We start from the raw sequence: 21,256 nt of genomic DNA, 5'->3' as shown, positions 1-21,256 counted from the left end.
GATACTGAACTCAGAGCGAGTGTCCTAACAACTCCAAGGGCCATATATGCATTTTAATTATTCAAACATATTCAAAGAGTTTCTATAACTAAGTCTTTGGACTGGGAACAGGAAGAGGTACCCCTCTCCCAGTCACCACAATGCAGGGAAATTAAAGACTAATTATGTGATAGAAGCTGATCATCTTATGCACCTGGGACCTGAGCCAAAACCTACTGAATTCACTGGATTCCCATATAGTTTAAAGGTTTTTGGACCTTGTCTGGGGAACAGTGATCAAGTCAACAAATAAGTGAAGCTGATGCATGAAGCACCAGGCATATGGTGCATACTACTATGAGTATCTGTTACAATACCGTATAACTAGTACGTACTACAGACATGCTTTTTGAAGATGGTAACATCAATATACAATGTCAAAGATTAATTTTCATATGGAAAACATTTTTAATTCTCATTTTGGTGTGTTTTTATATCCAAAAGTAATCCTCCTTCACCGTTGCAGTAATAATAAAAAAAACTGGCTTTATGCCTGGGATAACAAGAAAGCTAACTTTTTTTTTCTTCTTAAAGTACACCAGGCTGCCAATTAAAGTAACTTTGAAGGTCATAGTCTATTTCCTGATAGGACAATTTACTGAGTGGAAGACTGCTCATGCTGAAAAGAGAAACATAATTTTTTATATTTGTTTGTATTACTTGGAATATGCTGTAATATAAGTAATAAATCACAATTATTTAAAATGGGCAATGCTGTGATTATCCTGTATCGCAAGCACAGCATATAATGCATTTCAGTATTATTAGAGTCTCAGCAATGCACAAGAAGCTAAAAATCAGACTGTATCCAGCCACTGATCTACAAATAAACATTGATATATTTATATTTCAACAGTCTCTATCATCATTTCTTTTAAAAAGGATCTGGGTAGTATTTTTCCACTTCTCTCAGAGCAGCTCCTCGGAGAACTCCACTAGGTTTTAGAAAGCCACTTTCTGTAGCTAAAGCAATTGAACACAAAAACGCTCCCATATTCAGTAGAAATTGAGATAAAAGATTCAGGAGCTAATTGCAGAAATCACGATGTTGTCATACAAATTTTATTACTATTTTCCATAACATCTGACAAGATTTAAGTCAAGCACATTGATGTCTGAAGCTTCTTAAAAAAAAAATACAGGGAAAAAATTAACTGCAAGTAATGTTGTCTTTGCACCTATATAAGAAAAAAAAAGTGTCATACTACAAATTTGTAGCCCCTACAAAAAAGCATGGGCCGCCTAGATAGCAGAATTCCCAGGGCAAGCAGGATCAGGCACCTGAAGCCCTAGAGTGGCTGCCTGAGTTTCCGTTTGCAGAGGTGCTCCCCAAGTCAGAATCACTTGCATACTCCACTCTGGATATACCTCTGCAAATTGGGAAACCCTGGATTTCCCTGTTTATAGAGGCACACCCAAGTGTTGTCCCACAGGATGAGGTCCCTGAAATCCCAGGAGTGGCAGTGGCCCAATCCTGTGGGAAAATGGGTGACATCTGTTTTACTCCATTGAATGGATCAGCTGTGCCTGGTAGAATTTAGCAGCTAATCAAATGGTGGCTTATCTCTAATCATTAGTCTATATTATGTATAATAGCAAATTTTTGAATTCACACAAAATCTATATTGAAATAATGTTAACCCTCAATGGAAATCTTTAGTAAAAGGCGAAAGATCTATGCAATCTGAAGAGAAACCAGAGTGGCCTGAAATGGGAACATGATTATCTATTAATTAATGAGATTTGAGGGATTGACGTTCCATCATGTAATGATACAGGGACTAATAACGCAAGTTACAGAAGCTATTATTAATCTTGAATTTAAGATCAATTAATGGATCATACCCCAGTATTAATTCAAAGAACTTAACCTATACCTCTGTTAGAGGATGAAGCACCAATGATTATATGTTGATTGAACCCTTTATGTGGGAAGATAATTTTGAGATACCATTTCATTTAGAAAGTGATCGTCTTCCCTTAGTCCTCAACCTTAAAAAAGTGCCTGATACCCTTCCAGGGGTTTAGGTTGTAGCCATGTTGGTCTAAGGACATAGGCAGACAAGGTTCCTTGGGTGAATTTGATATCTTTTATTAGACCAACCCAAATGGTTGGAGAGTCCTTAATAGAGATAGAAGTATACCTATATCTGTTAAAAAAAATTGAAATAGGACACCCACTTAGCTGAAAAGGTGACTTATAAACTCCATGTGGATGATTTAAGTACCTTAAGAAATTTGGTAATAGTCACTCAAATACCAGAGGAGATTTTAAAGCACTGCCAGTAAATTAAAGATCTTCTCCATTCACTCCTCTCAGTACTTCCAACATCCCATCCTATTCAGACATTTAAAGAACAAGGTGCTTCCTGGTTTGATAAAGAATGTGTAGAACAGAAATAAACTGCTTCTCCAGTATAAGAAAAAAAGAATATTATAACCAGCAATGGGATAAACTGAGGTTGTCAGTCATTGCTAAAGATAGTAAAACCTTTTGGCTACTTGTATCAAAAGGGAAAAGCTAATTTAAATTAGAACATTGAAAATAATATTACCACAGACAGTTGGGTAGAATATTTTTCCAATCATTTTACTTCTTCTATGGAACAAATACATAGTAATCTAGGGTTTAATAAACCCCCCACTGATACAATTAAGTATCGGGTAACAAAGGATCAAATAGCCTATCTCCTCAAAGCACAACAGAAGGATAAAGCTCCAGGCCCAGATAGAATACCGGTGGAAGTTTACACTGATAACATCAAATGGTGGACTCTGATCTTGGAAAAATGGTATAACTTTATAACTGAGTCGGGCCAAATCCAAGATTCCTGGAAAGGGAGTATTATTGTACCGATTTTCAAGAAAGGTTTGAAAGATAAGCCAAAATCTTATCACCCTACAAGTTTGATAGACATTTCAGCTAAAATTTGTGGGTGCCATTTGTTATATCATCTCATGAATAAATATATGCAAATGCGCAAATCAGCACTGTATATTGCATGTGTAGATTTGACAAGAACCTTTGATAGTATAGATAGAAGTAAATTTTGGGGGAAACTGATAAATTGTGGTATTGACCCTTCCCTTTTGCATTTGTTGATAAAATATTATAAAAAGGGCCCAAGTTAGGTTGGGCTTGAAGGGTGAACTTACACAAAGAATTCACGTACAAAAAGGGGTTAGACAAGGATGTATTTTGGCCCTTTTGTTATTTAATCTTTCCTTGAATTATATTATTGGAAATATGCAGGATGCACATTTTTATCCCCCAAAATTATTAGCAACCCCAATTACTATTTTAATGTATGTAGATGATACTGTTATACTGTCAAGAACTCTTGTTGGATTACAGAGAGCAATTACAACTTTGAGCATCTTTGTGGACAAAATAACTTAATGATAAATTATGATAAATCCAAAATAATGTATTGGGGAAGCCATGTGATGAAATATCCATGGAATATGGGGGGAACCAAACTTGAAGCTGTCAAAACCTATAGATATTTGGGTGTCTTATTCACAGCTTCTCCATCATGGAAACATCATATTCAGTCAGTTAAAATTAAGGCATCCCAATTGGTGGTGGCTATAAGGAAATTTTATGAAACCACAGCAGGACGAACAGTCCAAGCTCCTATATCAACATACAAAGCCAAAGTTACCTCTCGGATTTTATATGGCACTGAAGTGACATAAAATAGTGGGTTATGCCACTAGTATTGATGTAGACATACCTCAGAACTAGTTTCTTAGGGCTCTTCTGGCTCTTCCTCTCTCAACTCCTGCATCTTTTCTGAGATTACAGATGAAAATGGATTCTATTTTAACTAATGTTATTATCAGAATGGTAGGATTTTGGTTTATCATCTCATCTCATTTTGGTTTACCATCTCATCTGCTTAAATTATGCTACAGAGAAGATATTAATAATCCCCCTGCTCTCCAATCACCCTTGTTAGATTCATAGATTCATAGCTGTGAATCACCCTTGTTAGCTTTTCTCTCTCACACTTTCGCACTTTCTGGGATGGGATAGTATCTCAAAGATAATGAAAAAACTTTCTCCCCCATAGAAAAGGTTCAGGTTTTCCAGAGGATATGAGATATTGCCAGGCAGAATGATTTTACAGTGGCTAGGGCTACTTTCATTGCCCCTTTATATACTCTGGAAATTAGATTGGCGGGGAGAAAGGTATCCACAGTTGGATCTCAATAATAAATGACTATCCTCTTTGACTAGACTCAGGACCAAACAGATGCCCACAGCTGTTCTGTCTGGATGTAAATTTTCTATCCCAAGGGCTAAAAGATGTTGCCCAGTCTGTCTAGGAGTTGTGGAAAATACCATCCACTATGTATTAGAATGTATTTATATAATGACATAAGGAGAAACTATTTATTACCGTACTTGCAGAAACTGATATACTTCTCAAACAGAAAGAAATCAATCTGGCTTTTACAGAAAACAGATCCAAATGTAATAAACCATCTCACAATTTTCACTTAGATGGCTGAGGCAATTAGAGTTAAATATCCTTTATTACTGATATGAGTGATCCATTTTAACATTAGACTTGATTTTATTGTCTCAGTTGTGGATCTATGTACAACACTATTCATGTCTTGATTTACTACTATATTTATATTAATAATGTTTTTATGTTGGTGGGCTCTATTTTTAGTATAATATTTGTAATTTGGTTATTTTGTTCAAAAGTATTTATATTATGCGTGTGTGTGTGTTATGTAATTTTCAGGAGCATGGCATTTAGCCAGAATCCTTAATAAATAAATTGAAATTGAATGTTAACCCTGTGATACAAAGCAAGGAAAGAAAAGGATATTCTTTTTACATATGATTGTAACTTGATCAATTACCTATGACTATAACTTCCTTTTGTTATATCCGCAAAAAATAAATGATTTAGCAGCTGCTGGTGCCGCAACAAGTTATGGCACATTTGGAGATCGTCTAAATTTTTAAGTTAAAATCCAGTTCTGATAGTCTTTCTTGCAACAGATGATTTAAATCCATCCAATGGGTGGATCTGACCTGCAAAGGCTAGATCTAGATTCAAGTTTCCTTCATGTTGACTTTTATTTGGAGTCAATCCATATTAGAAAACTGATGGAGACATAAGTCTTTCTGGTCAGGAAAAGTTGGGTTCTTTGCCTCATTTCTTCCTCAGTTCCTCATAACTTCAGTTTCTTATGATTGCCTAATGGAAAAGTGCATATAACCACTATCTAATGTCCTTAAGGCTAGGGACAGAAGTTACACATAAACCGGTTTAAGTGAGCAGAAACTGGTTTAAACCTGTAATAGAATATAAGCTCAGTGCACATAAACCAGTTTCAAAATGGCCAAAACTAGTCTGAGATAAACCTGGTTGAATGTAGTATCAGACTTAGCTGATTGAGGTCAAACCAGTGTATGGAACTTCCTTCCCAAACCCCTTCCTGGTTTTAGTTAAACCAGAGTCCCCCAGCATCCCAGCATTCTCTGAAGCCCTAGCCCAAGCTGTGCTGTCTCTTCCAGAGAGCCGGGGTGGCCCCATCTAGCCAGAGTTGGGGTATGGCCAAATGCTGACCTCCCTAAGATGAAGGGAGCAGGGAAGAGGTTTATTGCCCCGCTTCCCCTCCCTCCCACCAGCATGGACCCCAGCCAGGGTCTGCCAGGCAGATGCACAGCAGTCTCTGCCAGGCATTTCTCCACTGGCTGTTCCAGCAGCAGGGGCATGGCCAGCCTTGGCAGCATCATGAAGTGAAAAGAGACAGGAGTTTAATTGCCCTCTCCATCCCCTGTCCCAGTAGCCCTGATCCCAGCCAGGATCTGCCTGGCTGGGGTGCAGCAGCCTGTATCAGGATCTCCCTCCCCCACTGCTGCAAGGGCAGGGGTGCGGCCAGTTGCTGGCTGGCATGGCCCAATGAGACACAGGGTGCAGGGAGGGGATTTATTCCCCTCACTTCTTCCCAGTACCTCAGCCGGGGTCTGCCCGGCCAGGGCAGAGCAGCCCCTTTCAGGCATTTCACATACACGCCCAGCTCCGCTGGAGTGGCAGACGGTGTGACCAGCTCCGGCAATAGTCTTAAGTGAGCTGGCCAAGGAGAGGGTCTAATTCCTTGCTCCCTGTCCCACTGGCATGGACCCGAGCCAGGGTGTGCCTGGTGCTCCCCCCTCACTGCTACAGTGGCAGGGGCAGGGCCTGGTCAGCTGCCAAGCGGCATGGCCCCCTGAGGCAAAAGGGGCAGGAAGGGGGGGTTCTCTCTCATCCACCCCCTCTGCCCCTGAGGGTCGAAAGCCAGGGTCTGCTACCTCTGACTGCCACCTCTGCTGATCACTCCCTGTCCAGGGCAAGTGATGGAAAAAGCCCCTTCCCTGCCCCCTTCACCAGATGCCAGAGGGAAGGGAGAAATAAACCCCCTCCCTGCCCCCTTCAGCTAAGGGGGCCATGCCAGCCAGCTTCTGGCCATGCCCCCACCCCTGCTGCTGGAGCAGCAAGTGGGGAGGGGCCCTGACGGGGCAGTAGCCCCTGCGATGGTATCCCAGGAGAGTAAGCCTCTTCCCAGCAGGGCAGCTGTCCTGCACGTGGAAGCGGGGTGGGCAGAGCTGCTGCAGATAGCAGAGAGTGAGTGATGGCACCAGGGCTTGGAGGGGTAGCCATAGCCCCCCAAATCCCCCTAGTATGGGAGGTCTCTCCCCCCTCACCACTCCAGTAGCAGGGGTGGGGGCATGGCTACAGGCCAGGTAGTATGGCCCCCTTAGGTGAAGGAGGGAGGGAGGGAGGACCAGGTAGACCCCAATTCGGGTTCATGCCAGTGAGACAGGGATGGGGGGAATTAAACACCCTCCCTGGCCAGTTCACTTGAGGCTACTGCCAGGGCTGGTCGTGCCCCCCCTCCCCGCACTCAGCATAACTTCCTAGCAGCTAAGGGCATGCTCTAGCACACCCCGGCTTCTGGCCTGAGCCACTATAGGCATGTGCCTGCATTTCCTGAGTCAAAAGTGAACATCTATTCACTTGGAAATTGGTTCAATCTACACAGGTAAGACTAACCTGCAAAGACTGAATCAATTCAAGCTCCGTCTTTTTGAATGTCTGTCCCTAACCTAGAAGGACTGGCTTAACATCTACCAACTATGCCCACTGGATAACATTTTATATGCCAAAAAATAGGTTGTTTGATTTTAAATAAAAGCAGTGACTTCAAGATCTATTCTAGTTTTGTCGCTATACTAATACTGGTCATAGATTTTGATTTTCTTCTATGATTTTTTTTTAATAGCTGCAAGAGGTCCTAGCAGACTCAGACAAGGGAAAAAGACTTCATTGTATATATGGCGTATCTTGCTTAGAAAATTGACCTTTTAAGTTAAGAGAACTATATCTCGTATTTACCCAAATCCAAGGAAACTTTGATGTTAAAATGACACCCCCCCCCCCCCAAAATTAGATTCTATACATGGAAAATTATATGTTTCTTATATCTAATTACTGAAAGGTCATCTTAAATTTGCTCTCCCCACCACTGCTGTGGCAGGGAAAGCAGCAGCAGGAGGCTGAGGGTCTGGCCTGCACTGTCATCGTGCCACTTGCCTCTCCATGCCTATGCCTGCCTCCATGGCCTACCACCACCCCCTGCCCCTTGTCCCCTATGCATACCCCCTCTCCTCTTGTATCCCCAGCCTGTGCCTGTCCCCACAACTCCCTGCCCCTGCCCTTACCTTCTGCTGAAGCTCTGTTACTCTATGGCAGTCAGCAGCAGCAGCTCCAGCCCAGCCCTGCCCCTACCTCTCCAATCCTGTGCTCCCTCCTGCAGCCTGCCTTTCCATCCCCTGTCTGTCTGCTTTTCCCACCCCCTGCCCCCTTCCCATTCCCCTCTGCTGCAGCTCTTCTCTAGCTCCAGGGAAGTCAGCAGCAGTGGCAGCTCCAGCCCAACCCTAGCTTGGCCAGGGACAAATGACAGAAGCTCCTGGCCAGACAGCATCAGGGCTGGAGGGACCAGAGCTAGAGCAAGAGGTCAGGGGGAGACAGCAGCTGGGGGAGGAGGGGGTAGAAGGGTAGGCATAGGCACAGGGGTCAAGAGTGGAGACAGACTGCAGGTTTCATCCCACCTTCCCATGTTCCCCTCAGCCAAGGGGACACTCCACTGCTAGACACACTCTTCCAGCACAGGGCAAGTGGTGGCTTCAGCCCAGGGCTGAGGGCCCAATGCCAGACCCGAGACACCACCTGCCTTGGGCTGGTGCTCAAATCCAAGATGAGATCCCCTCCCCCACCCCATGCTAATTAGGGGGAAAACCTCATCTTAATAAATACAGTATTTGCCTAAAAAAAGATTCTTCACATAAACCACTCATACACTGTGGCGTCCTCTTTAAGCTAGGCCCCTACTACACATTCATTTAATGAACATGAGAACTGTTCCCCAGTCTCAACAATTGAGCCTCCTGCTATGCCATAAGTACATGACAGGACATATGATTTTAGGATTGGAGATCAGATCCCAATCATGATATTATTGGAGATCATGATCCTGGGCTCTCCCTGCACCAGCAAGTTGAAAGCTGGCTGCTCACAGCCCCACATGAGTCAGCCAGTACCAGAGCTAGGACCAACAATCAGGGAACTCAGTGGGGCCAGTCCCAGAGCCCTGTTTATGTCAGAAAACCTCTGCTCGCACAGTTTTTTAAGAGCCTAGTGTGCTGCAGCCCCAGGATCTACAGGAGGCTCTCTGATCCCAGGGTCCCATGTGCCAGCTATGTCAGAAAACCACCTGTATAACCAGGCTGCACACACCATTTTTAAAGGTCCCCGTGCACAGGTACTCCAAGATCAGGAAACCTTTCCCCAATCCCAGGGTCCGCATTGCTGGAATGTGTCAAATATCTTGCTCTGCAGCTCCCGGGGAGCTGTGGGGCAAGGCAGTTAACCTGTTGGGTTGCAGGGAGTCCCAGGGGTACCCATGACCTGATACCCTGGCCCAGTTGATGAACAACTTGATACCTTGAAAACAGCAGGATTCAGGTTCAAAAGGACTTCAGCAGACCACTGTTACTCTACCAGGGTGGGAGAGCTGTCAACCAAGTCCCACAACATGCCCTCAAATGCTTCAGATCAGCATTTTGAAGAATCATCATTTAATGACAACAAAAGAAACAAGTAGCAATTGGCAAAGCAAAATAAATAAGTAGCAATTGGATGTTTTCATACTTAAAACTTTTTCCTAAACAGAGAATTACTGAATTCAGCGTATTCTGCCATTACTCAGCATTTCTGCAATTTATCTACCCATAATGAACTGAAAAAAGCAACAGTCAAATGATGTTAATCTCTTCTTTTTTTTAATGCCTTCTCAGAACCTACATGTGGCTTGGCTTTCTTCACTCCATTTATTAATATGGGATCTATTGAATAATTAAATGGATATAGCTAGATAAACCAAGGATTGAATGCTTAAATATCAAGGTGTAAGCTCAGAAATCATGATGATAAGAACTTTAGTAAGCAAAATGTTTGGAAGAAAATGGACTTACGATACCTAAAAGTGCAGGAAAAAAATGAGAGTCCTCCAGCTGCTTGTACCCTTAATATTAATAAAAAGGACTATTATTACTATACTCTGCTGTACTTGAATCTAGAAATGAAAAATATTCATTCAACCCGTTTCAAGCCACCCAGTTTCTTTCTCCAGAAACAAAAAATAAAAGGCATTTTCTAAATTGCTTGGGACTAAATGGCATTCTACAAGTCCTAATTTTATGTATAAGAACAAGGAAAGTGTTCAAGGAATAGCTGCAGTCCTGCTATTTGCATGTCTGAAGTACAAGAAGAAGGGATGGCTATCACCAATAGAGGCATGGGATATTTTCAGGGCCAGGAAGAGACAGTATGTGCTAGGGAAGTGAATGCTTGCTTAACTCCTTCAACCAATGTCTGTAATTTTCACTCTGAATCAGTCAAAATCAGTCAAAATGCCTCTATTCTAATTCTCAGTCCAAGCATCCTCATTACTGTGCACAATACTTTGTAGGAGTCAAAAATAGTCTTACTTTTTTAATTTTTTTTTTTAAACAAAACAATCCATGTTAATAAATATTCATTTCTAGCACTGAATGGGTCCATTCCAGGTAATGCCATCACCTGGATTTCCAGTGCTATCCTTCCAATGAGGATAACTGACTGCTTAGCTATCCTTTGGCAAAGTTTTAATTGATCCCATTGTAGGAAGAACTCAGTGAATCAAGACTTTTAACATTAGGTATGGTCCCAGCAAAGACCTTAAGCACTTGCTCAGTGTTTAACAATTTCTTAGTCCCATTGACTTCAATCAACAAAAAAAGTAGCTTTGCTAGGTTCTGTGAAAAAGCTTGAACCACTCTACTCCAAATATAATACTATAAGATGAAGACTATGTCACTTCTACCTATGAAAACTTCATTGTAGCTGCTTCCCATTCCATAAGATTCATTCTAAGATATACTCATCCACACTGAAAATAGCATTTTAATGTTCTCTTTGCATGTTAGCATGGTGAGATGGCTGGTAACATATCAATTATCAAAATAGCACAAAAACAATATATAGAGATCCTTATTTGGCAAACAGTTAACAAAACAGAAAAGAAGAAGCAGGAAAGACTCAAGTGAGTGTTGGAGCTTTAGTGCCTAGTACATTTGGGTTTCTCCTCCCCCACTCCCCTCTCCTGTAGAGAAAGTAAGTTCTTACTATTTGATAGCCAAAAGGAGTTTGAAAAAGCACCAGTAAGTAGAGATCTAGATTGCGCGACTTCAATTTATTGAGTCAGGGCGGCTTTTCCTAGTATTAGCTAGGATTGTTAGATCCTTTCCTATGAAATGGAAGGATAAGAAGTGCCTTAATCATACTTAGCAATTACTTCTGCTTTTCAACAACCTGAACAAAGTATCCACCAGTCAGGAAAATCCTAGGAAGGTACTTGGAAATCCTTATTGGAGTTCCACAGTGGGGGGATCCATACTAAGTTTCTCTCCTGATGTCAGCAGTAGTGATTTCCCATCATGTGATTGAATGCAATATGCATTATCTAACTGAGATTAGAAGTATTTCAGTCTGAAGGCAAAGTCTGTATTTCCCCTCTAGTAGCAGGGATAAATTTCTACAACAGAAGAATCCCAGTTAAAAGCAACTTGTCTGTTGAGCAATTTAATTTAACCTTTCCAAGTTTAGGATCAGTTGAGGTCGTTAAGTCAGAGCAAGTTTTTACAAATGCAAACCTTATCAGATAATGAAAACTCTAAGAGCTCTTTATGATCCAGATTCAGATGACAGTACGGCCAGTACAAATCTGTAAGCGCGTCCTTATCCTGCTCCCTTGTGCAGGCCAGTTAGCTCTGCTATTAGTTCCTCAGGCAGTTCAATTCCCAAACAAACTTTAGTGTCTAACAAGACAAACAGAACAAACCAAAATTCTCCATCTGCTCCAGACAATGGGAGAAGAGCCACTTTCCATGCTGGCTTTTCACCAGGGACAGCAGCCTGGCTTCTTCTCCTTGCAAGTTATTCTCTCACAGCTTGCTCCTTTCTGTTCTATCTTCTGGTGTTTTAAGCTCCCAGTGGGACATTGGATCATTAGCAGAACTAGCCACAACTGAACATCCTTAACAAGGCTGGCTGCATTTTCTTAAGGGGACAGACCACCCTGTTACAAAATCCAAAACTGTTCTCATAATTTTGGTGGTGTTGCTGTGATTTATAAGAAATATAATGAAAATGCAAAGTTATACAGATGTGACTTCTTTTCTTATTATTACTTATTGTTATTCATATTTTTACAAAGCAAGTGCAGCAATAGGCAAGGACAAGAACTCTACTAGGCTATTTACTGCTGTAACATACAGAAAGATAGATGGACAAGGCAAATATTTATCTCACTGAAACCAGTGTGATTTTTACCACTAGCCTCAGTAGGACCAGTTTTTACTCAGAGCCCCTACCGTGAAGACTTCCAAATCTAAACGTTAAATTATGAATAAAATAATATTAATCATGGTCTATTTACCAATTATTAATCCAGATGCAGCATGAAAAGGAATACAGCAAGGAAACCCAAGGTAATTGACTGGAGATTGGGACAAATGGATGAAAAGGCAAATGAAATGCTAGTCCTGTGACTTTATTTATTATTTTTATCAATATATTAATCAGAATTAGAGCGTTCGGCAGGTAATTGTATGAGTGCAGGACTGCACTATCAGGACTAAGATTTCCTATAAAATGTCTCTGAGTATAAGGAGGGAATATTTGTTTTTTCAACAGTCAGCCTCTGGAAACAGAGAGGCAGGGAGCATCCATGTTTGTTTTCCTTTTTTTCAGGAAAGCTTCCTTATCAGTGTTCATATTTGGCTTGTTCCCATGTTTTGGAATTCACTTAGTGTTCTGATGGTATAAAGAGTGTTTTTTCTTCCTGAAGCTATGTATTAATAGAATAATAGGAACTAATGTTATGGGCTATAGAATCATTTCATTCAAAAATTCATTTACAGTTTCCCGGCATGGATCTGTGGCTAAATTACCCTGGCAGAATATTGATTCTGAAGATATTTTGACTCTGAATATAAACATGTAGAGCTCTTTTTAACCAGTTCCCTGCATATTCAGAAATAATTGAAAGACTATTGTTGTTACTTCATAATATTTACTGTAATTTTCCTAGCCAGAAGAACATTATGGCTGAAGAAAAGGAGAAGAAATGGAGATGATTATAAATTAGCATCATTTCCTTTTTTTCACAAATCTTTTTTTCCTAACTGCATATATTTAGGTTCAAAACTTCTGCCAAATTAACTGTTTGCTGCAGATTCTGAATCACCTAATACAGGGGTTGTCAACCAGGGGTACACGTACACCTGGGGATACTTGGCCAATGTGGTGCCCATCTTCAAGAAAGGTAGGAAAGTGGATCTGGCAAACTACAGGCCCATCAGCCTGACCTCTATCCTGGGGAAGGTCTTAGAAAAGATTATCGAAGAGGCCATCCTTAACAGACTAGCTGACAGCAATATCCTGAGGGATACCCATTGTTGAGGGTAGGTCTTGCTTGGCCAAACTCATTTCCTTTTATGACCAGGTGACCTATCACGTGGACAAGGGGGAAGAGATTGATGTTCTATATTGTGGCGGTGAGATGCCCCCACAGGCTCCCGAAGGGGAGAGGGCAGTCCCCACAGGCCCCAAGCCACACAAGCAGCGCCCCCACAGGGGAAACTCACCTCCAGGGTCTCAGCCAGAGCCAGAGCAGGAGCCATGGCCATGGCCGTGCGAGCCGGCGTTACACTGGCTGTTTAATCAGCTGTTCCCCGGGCAGGGAAAAGCTGAGCCAATCACGGCAGCTGAAACAGCCACCATGGGAAGATTTAAAAGCCCCGCCAGGACCTGGGGAGAAGGGAGAGTGAGGGAGCACACTGGCGTAGAGTGCACCAGACATGCTGGGGCTCCTGCAACAGGCAGTCAGCCAGCTCGGCACCGGCATTCAGAGCAGGGGAGACAGTTGAGTCCCCTGTAGCAGGCTGGGAGGAAGGAAACAATCCCACACCCCTCTCCTCTCCAGCAGTCTACATTTTTTTTTTTTTTTTTTTACAAAAAAAGAGCAAACCAGAAGCACTCTGCCCAAAGGCGCTGAAGAGGGTGCCAGCCTACTTGAGCCCAGCTTGCCAGTTTCTGCAGCGGAAACGCTACCTGTCGAGGCAGCCCAACTGGTCCCAACAGGACTCACGCTAACACAGGTTCCCCTAGGCAAACAGGGGTGACCAAGCACAATCAAACCACACAGGTGGCACCAATCCGGTTGGCAAGTGGATGGGGTGTAGGGGAGGCGGAGCCCCATAGAACATCACGCCCAAACTGCGAGTACTACCATTCCTGGGGTTCCCCAGGAAGAAGATATCCACTGAACCCTCCTTTTATCCAAGAACACCAAGTCATGACAGGTGAGCTGAGGGGAGGGGCCCCACACCAGACAGATAGTATGCCACTCAGGGTAGACCCACTTAAGATGCCTTTCATCACATATATCTTGATTTTAAAAAAGCCTTCCATCTGGTATCCCATGATCACCTATTGGCAAAACTGGCTAACTGTGGCCTCGACCTCACCACAATCCGCTGACTGGGAAATTGGCTCTGCAGTAGGACCCAGAGGGTGGTGGTTGATGGAAGTCAATCATTGTGGTACGCGGTCACCAGTGGGGTCCCTCAAGGCTCTGTCCTAGGGCTTATACTGTTTAACATCTTCATCAGTGATGTGGACATTGGTGTCAGAAGTGGACTGGCCAAGTTTGCTGATGACATCAAACTCTGAGGTAAAGAATCCACACCTGAGGACAGGAGGGTGATCCGGGCAGATCTTGACAGGCTAATGAAATGAGGGGAAGGGGACCTGATGGTGTTCAACACTGATAAATGCAAGGTTCTCCACCTTGGGAGGAAAAACCTGCAGCATCCTTATAGGCTTGGCAGTGCTACATTGGTTAGCACTACAGATGAAAGGGACTTGGGGGTCATGATTGACCACAAGATGAATATGAGCCTTAAATATGATGCTGTGGCTAGTAAAGTGCACTGTCTTGCATCCATAGATGCTTCTCAAGCAAATCTTGGGACATCATTCTCCCCTTGTACTTGGCCTCGGTGAGGCTGCAGCTAGAGTATTGCATCCAGTTTTGGGTTCCACAATCCAAAAAGCATGTGGAGAAGCTTAAGAGAGTGCAGAGGAGAGCCACATACATGATAAGAGGTCAGAAAAACAGAGCTTATGATGAGAGGCTGAGAGTCATGGGACTCTTCAGCCTGGAAAAGCACAGGCTCAGGGGTGATCTGGTGGCCACCTATAAGTTTATCGGGGTGCTCATCAGGATCTGGGGGAACCTGTTCACCAGAGCACCCCAAGGGATGAAAAGATTGAACAGTCACAAACTCCGCTGTGACTGATTCAGGCTGGACATAAGGAAGAACTTCTTTACTGTCCGAGCCCCCAGGGTTTAGGATAGATTGCCACCGGAGGCAGTTCAAGCACCCACTTTGAACACCTTCAAGACACATTTGGATGCTTATCTTCCTGGGATCCTATGATCCCTGCTGACTTCCTGCCCCTGGGGCAGGGGGCTGGACTCAATGATCCTCCAGGGTCCCTTCCAGCCCAAATGTCTATGCAATCTATGAAATCTACTTGGCAATACCCCAGGGGGTATGTAGCAGTGGCACAGAGAAGCAGGGACACTTCTGGTTTGCCAGCACCATTTCAGGTTTCACCGTTGGCACTTCCACTTTTGGCAGGGGAACCCCCTCCCCACCCCGCTCATTGACCGGCCAGGACACTCCCTGCTTCTTGATTGGCTGCTGGGGGTACACCAGCCAAAAAAGGTTGAAAACCCTTGACCTAATAACACAAACCCAATGCTAGAGTAAATTTTAATGTAAAAAGTCTTTCCTTTGAGAAACTTCCCTCAAATCCAGTTTCATGACAAGTTTTGATTCTGTTCTTTAAATGACAAAAAAGTGTAGTTCATCACATGAATCTCAATATGGTTTTTATTGTAACTTGTTACATAATATAACATTTCAGTTTCAGTAACATGAAAACTAGTAGCTTCGTGAAGAAGAAACCACTGAGTATCATTATCTTTCACTGGTAACTCACTTTTGGAAAGAATTTTGGTGCTGGTTGATAACCAGTGAGCCTACAACAAAGAGTGAATGTACAAAGAGAACAGATGTGAAATTAATGTTTGGCTCAAGAAAAAGAACTTCTGCATCTTTACCCTAGCAAAGAGTAAAGAAAAAAAAAACCTGGTAACTAAAAAACTCAAATAAAGCTCATTTAATGCTGAGATAGCAAAAGTAAAAAAGCAAAGCAAGCAAACTGATTTTCCAATTGCATTTAATTTAGAGAGTTTAGGGCTTAAACAAAGTAAAAATTATGGAAGTTTATTGGAGCCAACAGTCATTAATAAAATGTAATACTGATTAGAGTAACAAGATTGTGTGAAGTATATGTTTATTGTTTAAAATTTTTTGCTTTAACGTATTTGCTATACTCTCTTAGAAGTTAACTCATAGCATTTATTTTCCAGCCAATAGTGTTCTTTTTCCATTTGACAAGAATTGATTTTTTTTCCCTAATGTCTTCCATGGAGGCACTACAGAAATGTATTGTTTTAATTATGGCTTGATTACCTTGTGTGTTGGTGACCAGTATAACCAATGATATTATTTAGTAGTATACTTCCTCATGTGTGTATGGTACTTTGTAGGCAACGAAAAGGACGGCCTGCGCAAATGATCTTATAACGCAAATTCTGCATTAAACAACTAAAGGCAGTGATAGACAATGAGTAAGGGAAAAGGTGGATTAGTTTTTGCTGTATATAACTGTAACAAGTACAGGCTGTACTCATGAAACTGTCAATACTATATCTTGTTCTGATAGTGGCATTGCATTTTCAATACGAATAGCTGCAATTATTTCTACTTGGGAGACTGCTGAGACATTCCTAGAAAGAAGAAAGTGATGGCTAATGAGCAGCACTTTACAGTTTCCTCTTAAAGGTTAAGGGACAATGCCTAAAGTATTAGCTCTGATGACCCTAGTCTGGTCTCCCAGCATACAAAAGGGAAAGCTGACTCCTAGAAACTTGGGAGAATTTTGAAAAGATACCCACAGTAGGGAGAAGCCACCAGGAACCTGAAAGACCATCTAAAGTAGTTAAGCCTGTTTGGGACAACATTGTGAATGGGTAGATCTGTACTTTAGATAATTTAGAACATCATATCATAGAATCATAGAAAATTAGGGTTGGACAGGACCGCAGGAGGTCATCTAGTCCAACCCCCTGCTCAAAGCAGAACCATCTCCAACTAGATCATCCCAGCCAGGGCTTTGTCTAGCCAGCTCTTAAAAATCTCCAAGGATGGAGATTCTACAACCTCTCTGGGTAACCTGTTCCAGTGCTTTACTACCCCCCTAGTGAGAGAGGTTTTTTTCTTAATATCTAAACTCAACTTATCTGGTTGCAACTTTAGACCGTTGCTTCTTGTTCTGTCATCAGCCACCACTGAGAACAGTATAGTTCCATCCTCTTTGTAACCACCCTTTAGGTAGTTGATGATTGAAATAAAATCCAACCCCCCCCCCTCTTCTCTTGTCTAGACTAAACAAGACCCCTTGGCCTCTCCTCAGAAGTCATGTGCCTCAGCCCACTAACTTTCATTGCCCTCTGCTGAACACTCTCCAATTTGTCCACATCTTTCTGTAGTGGGGGGCCCAAAACTGGACACAGTATTCCAGATGTGGCCTCACCAGTGCTGAGTAGAGGGTAATATTCACTTCCCTCAATCTGCTGGCAACACTCTTACCAATGCAAACCAGTATGCCTTTAGCCTTCTTTGTAACAAGGGTACACTGCTGGCTCCTATTCATCTTATGCATCTCAAACAGGTCCAAGGATGTGATCCTCCCCCTCTATGCGACACTGGTCAGGCTGCAGTTGTAGTACTGCATCCAGTTCAGGTCCTTCCAACCCTACCAACTATGAAACTATTATGGTCCACTGCAACCCCAGGTCCCTTTTTGTAGAACTGCTGATTAGCCAGTCAGTCCCCAGCCTGTACTGGTGCATGGGATTGTTCTGTCCTTAGTTCAGGACTTTGCACTTCACCTTATTGAGATTTCTTTTGGTCCAATCCTCCAGTTTGTTTAGGTGTCTATGAATGTTATCCCTACCATCTACAATATCTACCACTCCCCCCCAGCTTGGTGTTATCTGCAAACTTGCTAAAGATGCACTAACCCTTATCATCTCCTCATAAGTCATGTTCCTCAGGCCTCTAACCATTTTTGTTGCCCCCCCCCCCACTGGACTCCAATTTGACTGTAAGCCAAGAATCAGAGTGCCATAGGGTTGTAAAGGACCTGAAAGGCTATCTAATCCATCCCCCTGCACAAATGGAAGGTTCTGCAACCATCTCAGGTGCATATCCAGCTTTTTCTTGAAGGTTTCCAGTGAAGAAGATTCCACAGCTTCCCTAGGCAGCTTGTTTCACTGTCCAACTGTCCTTACAGTTAGGAAGCTTATTTTCCCTTGAGATTTAATCAAAGTCTGCTTTACTGCACTTTAAACCTATTTTCTGCCCTCTGTGGCAGAGGAAAACCATTGTTCTCCTTTTTCATAGATTCATAGATTTATAGTCAGAAGGGACCTCAGTGGGCCATCTAGTCCGACACCCTACCCCTGGCAGGCAAGAAAAGAGTTACCAACCCTGGACCTGGGGGTCCAACTAGAAGCCTAGGCACACACCCAGGCTTGAACTTGAAACTCTACAGCCCAGGAGTCAGCACATTCCCATCTAGACCAAACAACTTTTCTTTCTTCAGTTTTTCAAATACTGCTATCATGTTCAAATACTGCTATCATGTTAACTGCTTTCTTGGCCACTAATGCTGTTAGGGCACCACAGCCACCCAAAACTTTCTCAGTCTTTCCTCATCCCTGCTGCTCACTTCCAACTCCCATGCTCCTCTTTTGAAGCCAAAGCTGAGCATCTAGCCCAGTCTGCTGTTGTAGGCTGACCTTTCAACACGATCACCAGTTTGAAACTGTAGCTTTCCTGTCACAATTTAAATATATGTGCATGTACAGAAGAAAATCATTCATCCTAGAACAGGGATGGGCAAAGTGTGGCTCATGGGCTGGATCTGGCCCACTGAGGGATTTTGTCCAGTCCATGGCAAGTTCTGTGGGCCCATCCAGCCCAGGGCATGAGGGGCAGCCTGAGCCATGGCACGTGCACCTGGTCCCACTGCCCTAAGTGTGCAGCAGGACTGGGACAACGTGGTGGCTGGACTCTATTTTCCAGCAACCCCAGTGGCAGTGGCTCCTTCCAGCTGTCAGTCCCAGCCCTGCTGCCCAGACACCCTAGCCCAACCATCTTGTACACTGCCAATGGTAGGACCTGCATAAGCAGGGCATGTGGCCAGGCAACTGGGATGGGGCCATAGGTTGGTAGGGGGTTCCATCTAGGAGTTAGATGGGTGGGTGGGGCCAGGAAGAGCCCAGGATCTTGGGGCACTGACATTGTGGGGCTGGGGCCCAGGACAGAGACATAGTCTGCTGCCTGTATGACCCTGCAATGGGCACAGGTTCCACAGGCAGATCATAGGTCTGCCCTGGCCCTGGCCCCATGCTGTCAACACCCCAAGATCCCAGATCCAGCCCCAGACACAGCTATCCACCCCCTCACAACTCTATCCTGTCTGCCTGGCCACATACCCTGCCCACACTGCTCCTAACTGGTCTGCATGGAGACCCTGGAATTTCAAGGTGGTGACAGTGCAGGGCCAGGGTCAGGGCAGATCCCCAGTTTTGTGGGCAGGGACATGCAGCAAGCAAATTGTGGCTCTGCCCTAGCCCTGGCCCTGTGTTGTCACCAACCTGTGATCCCATGGTCTTCACGGAGATTGGCTGGGATTTCTTTGGGCAAGATGCTTGGCCTGGTGGTTGGGATGGGGCCACGGGCTGGTGGAGAGTAGTATCCTGGAGTGAGACTGGTGGGTGAGGCTGAGGAGACCCCAGAATATTGGGGCAGTTACAGTGTGGAGCCAGGGAAGAGCCATGATCTGCTCTCTGCATGCCCATGGAACCCGTGCCCATCACAAGGCTGTGCAGGCAGCAGACAGAAGCTGTGCCTCAGACCCTGGCCCTATGCTGTCACTGCCCCAACACATCCCAGCTTTTCCTGCACATCCAGCTTCCAAACACCACTCCCCAGCCACCTGCAGCCCCACCTCACATAGGAAGTTTTGGCGAGTTGTTGCACAGTGGGTAGTTGTTGCACAGCGGGTCCCTTTTCTAGAATGATTGGATATTAGTATTTGAAATACCAGTCGCACTGTGACAAAGAAGAGGGCAGAGTGCAAAAAAGCAGCTGCATTTAGAACAGCCTCATGTTTCAGCACCTGCATTATCTTTATTTGGTTATAATAAAGGGACATTTCAGGGGTCAGTACTTTGATTTGTTGGTCAATGTGTCCACATATAGTGGCTAGGGACAGAAGTTACACAAAAACCAGTTTAAATTATCAGAAATCGGCTTAAACCTGTAAGAGAACACAAGCTCAGTGCATATAAACTGGTTCCAAAATGGATGAAACTGGTTTAAAATAAACCTGGTGAATGTAGTATCAGACTTAACTGATCTGGGTCAAACTGGTTTATGAAACTTCTGTCCCAGACACCTTCCTGGTTCAAATTAAATCACAGTCCCCCAGCATGCTCTGTAGCCCTGGGCTGGGCTGTGCTGTATGCTCCAGAGAGCAGGGCTGGCCCCACCCCTCTGCTCCCTAGCTGGTGCAGTGAGGGCTTGCTGACAAAGGGGTAGGGATGGGGGCAAGCCTGGATGGGGATGCAGACCAGTCTACAAAGTGGGGACTGCCCCGCTAGGCAAATGCCAGCTGGGGCATGGGGCCAGAGAGGAGGGTTAAACACCCCTTACCCTGCTCAAACTTCCTGCTGGCTGCAACTGTGGACTACAAATCCCAGAGAAACCTGGAAGCAGGAAGAGGAAGTGATGACAGCCCTGCGGAGTCCTGCTGCTGTAATTCTGGACTTCAAATCCCAGAGACCTCAGGGGCAGCAGGAAGAGGAAGTAAACACATAGCCAGAGAGACATGCTCCTGCATCCCTGGGCTTCTGGTCTGAGCCACTGCAGGCATGTGGTTGCATTTCTTGAATCAAAGGTAAATGTCTGTTCACTTCTGTTTCAATTTAATTTCTGCAATTTAAACTAACCTGCAAAGGCTGAATCAATTCAGCCTCAGGCTTTTTGACTGCCTATACCTAGCCAGTAAGAGCAGTGTGGACACAATGACCAACAAAACACATAATACAAACAGTGTGGAGTACTGGTTATATTTTGCATTATTAGCACAGTCAGTAAAACGGTCTTTTTTAGGACAGGTCAAACTTGCTTATGATTCTCCTTGTAAAAGATAAAAAAAGACCTCAGCTTCTTAGAGGAGTGAATAATGAAATCTATGCTCCAGAACAATTCAAAATGGAAATGCCTTAGTACAGTGAGCCATATGCGACAGAGACCAACCCATTTTATTCATAGATTCATAGATGTTAGGGTCGGAAGGGACCTCAATAGATCATCGAGTCCGACCCCCTGCATAAGCAG

At 43.7% G+C, this 21,256-nt stretch overlaps 1 pseudogene; it reads right to left on the bottom strand.

Moving 5' to 3' along the window:
• Window positions 1-1,634: 1,634 nt before the first annotated feature.
• Window positions 1,635-1,739, bottom strand: LOC112550593 (annotated as a pseudogene).
• Window positions 1,740-21,256: the final 19,517 nt, after the last annotated feature.

The sequence above is a fragment of the Alligator sinensis genome, unplaced genomic scaffold, assembly GCF_000455745.1.
Source record: "Alligator sinensis unplaced genomic scaffold, ASM45574v1 scaffold869_1, whole genome shotgun sequence".
In the NCBI taxonomy this organism is placed as follows: domain Eukaryota; kingdom Metazoa; phylum Chordata; order Crocodylia; family Alligatoridae; genus Alligator; species Alligator sinensis.
Note: the sequence above shows the minus strand (reverse complement) of the source record. Positions and strands in the feature narration are given on the sequence as shown.